This window comes from Alligator sinensis, unplaced genomic scaffold (genome assembly GCF_000455745.1).
Source record: "Alligator sinensis unplaced genomic scaffold, ASM45574v1 scaffold706_1, whole genome shotgun sequence".
Lineage (NCBI taxonomy): Eukaryota > Metazoa > Chordata > Crocodylia > Alligatoridae > Alligator > Alligator sinensis.
Genome location: NW_005842683.1, coordinates 179,740 through 184,163, shown reverse-complemented (window position 1 = coordinate 184,163; position 4,424 = coordinate 179,740). Strand labels below are relative to the sequence as shown.

The 4,424-nt window shown below is 42.8% G+C and overlaps 1 pseudogene; it reads right to left on the bottom strand.

The window, feature by feature from the left end:
• Positions 1-1,360: 1,360 nt before the first annotated feature.
• Positions 1,361-2,087, bottom strand: LOC112551960 (annotated as a pseudogene).
• Positions 2,088-4,424: the final 2,337 nt, after the last annotated feature.

Genomic DNA, 4,424 nt, shown 5'->3' with positions numbered 1-4,424 from the left:
GAAAGAGTGCAAAGGGAGCACATTCTAGAGCCCCCCAGCCAGCGATAGAAGGTAGGGGTGGGTGAATTGGGGCCCCTCACCACCACCACCACCTTGGGGTAGGGCTCCAGTACACCCACATCACCCTCCAACTGGAGCTGAAAACCCCCCAAACCAAACTCTCTCTACCCCCTTTCCCCGCTCCCATTATGAAAACAGTGTCAGGCTGGGAGGCAGCACAGACCAAAGTTACAGAAGATGCTCTATTCTGAAACATCTTCACCTGACCCCTCATGCAATAAGGGTTCCGATTTTAACCTGATGAGCCATTTTTTTTTAATCTGTCTGCAGCCATGCATTTGTGTTTGGTCAGGTTTGTAGACTAATTTCTGTGGCCAGATCAGGTGAAAATTGTCACTTCTGTTCTGGGCTATTCACGGTGGTGGTTCCGGTCACACCTCTCCCTCCCTCTGTTATGCTACTACCAACTACACAGGCAAATGGGAATAAAATGCATACGCTTTTGAAAAATCAGCTACCAGTCCTTTGGCCTTCCTCATATATTGGCCTCTGAGTAGCTCATCTCCTACCTCCACCCTGGGCATTCTGCATGTCCTGAACTAATGACAACAATGTTCTTGAGATGTCATGGGGACCCAAAGGAGTGGAAAACCCATTTTGTCTTGTCCTCCTGGAACTTGGGGCATTCATGGCTCCTGTTTAGGGTAAGGGCACACAAAGACACAAGAGAGCAATTGTGATACTTTTTATTCATGGTAACGTTTAAGAAAACACAAAGGAAAGTGTGTAAAAAGAATCACTGTGGTGATTATCTTCCATAGAAGAGTCCAAACACAACCATTTCTTAATAATTGTGTTGTATTGTTTGGTTTGGAGTGTGGTGTCGGGGAGGGGAGGATGACTCAAACACAGACTTGCATGAATCAAAGTCATACAAAGAATAGCCTGTTGCATCCATAAGAATAAATGGCTTGCGCAGAAATAGTTTTCCATCATTATGTTTCCTGACTACAAACCTTTTACTCAACATATTTTTACAGGAAATCCTGGTAACTAAGTTGACAAAAAGGTAAAATTACCAAACAAAAGTTTCAATTGGCTATGGATTTTATAAAAATGAAATTCTTTAGGTCACTATGGCTCTACTCTTCTTAAATTGAAGTCACTAGGACTTTGCTCACTGATTCCTAATGGAACAAGTTCAGGACTGATGTGACCCATACATGTTCTTTGAGAATGCCCAGTTCCAGGGGGGATAGATTCTAAAAAACAATCCTGCTGGGTAGGGTGAGAAAATAGAGGACTGACCTCATAGGGACTCACCTCCAGTCAGCCCTTTACATTTCTGATTTCTTTGACTCTATCTTCTAAGAAAAACTCTTCCCACAGAACAGCCGATAGGGATTTCAGCGGCTGTCTCCATTGTCTCAACCCTGGGGGCTTCTCCTTCCTCTCTACAATCTTCCTTCTCTTCAAAAACCTTCTGGAATGCAACCTTGACTGATTGTCTAAACTGCCATTTCCTGTATCTCCCAACTAGGAAGTAAACAAGAATTCGTGCTACTGTTCACAGTGGCCAGCATGAGAGACATTTGAAGAGAAAAATCAAGACGGAGAAAAAGACGGGAGGTACTGGACAACAAAGGGAGCAGCAAAGAGGAGGAAGAAGAGGATACTGAATAGTATGACAATGAAGAGTCTTCCTGGCTTACATCATTGTGAACCACATTGAAACTTGATAAACAGGATCAGATTGGAAACTAACACGATTAAAGGGAAAATCAGGAAATTTAGAGCAACAGCGGCCATGAGTATCACCATACAATTGACAAGTACTACAAATACACCGGAAAAGCATTTTAGTCTCATCATCAGGCAGGAGAGAGCCCAAAGCAGGGCGCACACAACAACGGGTAAGTGCTTTTGGTGATGGAGTCAGTGCCAAATCAGCCAGAATACAGTACAGACAGACACCTCTCAATGCTCTCAGCTGTCAGGAGATACAGACTGGTCCTAAATGTGAACTTGGCATTAACAGTAAAGTTTGGATTCTGTTGCAACAAAGGTGATATAAAAATAAAATACATTTGGACCATGTATACTGTAGTGCAAGCAAACAGGCAGAACTAGAATCCAGCATCAGCCACAGCCAAGTTCAGGATGTAGAGGGTGAAGTCCCCATGCAAAGGGGCTGTTTTAAAAAAGGAGTGGAGGGCTGTAGCTAGGATGATCCAGGAAATATACAAGAAGCATATTTCTTCCTCAGGGAGGAAAAACATGTAAACCTGAAACAAAAGTATATTAGGAGATTAAATACTGTGAGGAAACAGCTGTGAGGAGCAGGAAATGAAAATCAATGATGGCCACATCCAGGATAGTGAAAAAGTGCCTCTTTATGCAGAAGCCAAGGAAACAGAATGATGCTGTTACCCTCCCATTTCAAGCAGACATATGATCAGAGTAACCCTGATAATGGCCACGTCAGTTAAATCTTATATTTGTCATTCAGTCCTGTTGTATCCATTTCCAGTACCCCAGCTGGTCTCTGTGCAAGACAGAGACATTGTCCCCAGCTCAGTCACTATGCATCCTTTGCTGTGAAAGTTGGTCTCTCACACACATTCCTGTTAATAGAGAAGAGAAAGAAGGGAAACGGAGACTCAGAGGATACATTTAAACCTCAAAATTATTATGCTATGTATTGAAATGCTGTTGTGCACTGTTGTGTGAGTGCTCTCTATTTAACCAATGATTCTCAAACTTCTTAAAATTAAGGCACCCGTACAAAATGTCAGCTCATGGTTTTCACTCATTTTTTGACAATGGTAAAATAATAGAGCAATTTGTCTGTTGCAAGGAACTCAAAAAGACAACATGGGAAAATGTTTTAAAACATTGTGGATTCATGTTTGAAATCTCTGGCTTTAACTTGTGAATAATGTGTAGGTGTTTACACACCTGACAGTGCTGAAATTGTGTGGCACCCTGTGGCACGTTTGAATAGATCTCATGGCACCCAGGGTGTCATGGCACCTTGGCTGAGAATCACTGTCCTAAATTGAAGCAGATTACTTCCCTTTTTACAGTGCTGCAGTAAGATAATTAGTATTGTGGTATAAAGTGTAAATAGACTTGTATACACAGTACTGCATTTTCCCAATAATTCCAGACCCAGTCAGACAGCCTAGAACCACCAGATTCCAATGAATTTGAGTAAGAAATATTAGGGAGACAGTGGCTGTGGAGAAAGCTAGGAACAGAGAGACATGGAATAAAGCAGATAGGTGAGGATCAGCCTGGACAGAGGGAGATAAACAGAGAGAAATAGTAAGAGAGGGGGCTGAGGGATGGAGAGAACTTGGAAGAACAGAAAATAGCAAAGGGCAACCATGAGGAGTAAAAATTGGTGAGAGAGATGCAGGAGAGCAAAGGAGAGAGACTAGAGAGGATACAGAATTGAGAGGAAAACCTGGACCACATTGGATTCTACAAATATTGTTAAAATGGATAAAGGTTTCCATAACATTTTACCACTTGTGTTTCCAGATGCCTCCTTGCTGAACACAGCATAGTGTTAATGTTAATATAGAGGAACAGAGAAAATTAAAGGAAGTCAAAAGAGGAAGGCCTGTGAGGTTCCTTCCAATTGTTTGTGTTATTAGTGGAGTGAAGTACCCAACAAGTGCAGACCAAGGAGGCATCCTATGCAGGAACAGAGTGGGTTAATGCGGGAGCCCTGACAATGATAATAAACATTTATGCATATGCTCTGCGAGTGGTTGGGGGGAAGACTTTAATTAGAGCAGCTCTGACAGCACCTATACATGTAGAGCGAGGCTGCTCTGATGCACTGTAATTACAGTACGTCAGAGCAGACTTGATTAATCGAGTCTGTGGGAGCGTGGTAAATTGTATGCACCAGCAGACTCCAGTGTCTCATGTATCAGTATCTCTGCACTGAACAATGGCAGCAGGAGCGCTTTAACTAAAGCTTGTCAAATGAGCTTTAGTTAAAGTGTCCTTGCCATGATTTTTCAGCGCAGAGATGCTGATACATCAGACACTGGAGTCTGCTGGAGCACGAAAATAACCATGCTCCAACAGACTTGATTGAGTCTGCTCTGATATGCTTTAATTACAGCACATCAGAGCAACCTCACTGCTCAAGTATAGGCACCCAATGAAACAGAAACTGCAGTCACAGGGAAGTTATGCTTATTCAGAGCAAAGAGAAGGGCTGTTGGTGTCTATGGTGATTCCAAGGTTTCTGCAGGCCAATACTGCCTGCTGGTGAGTGTCTTCCCTCTAGAGTGGAGGAAATGTTTTCCTTGTTAGCTGCTTAGAGAGAAGCCCCACATATCAACCTCACCCAAGTCTCTTCACTGATGGAGGCTGGAGAAAGTGGCAAGAAGTAGCTCACTATA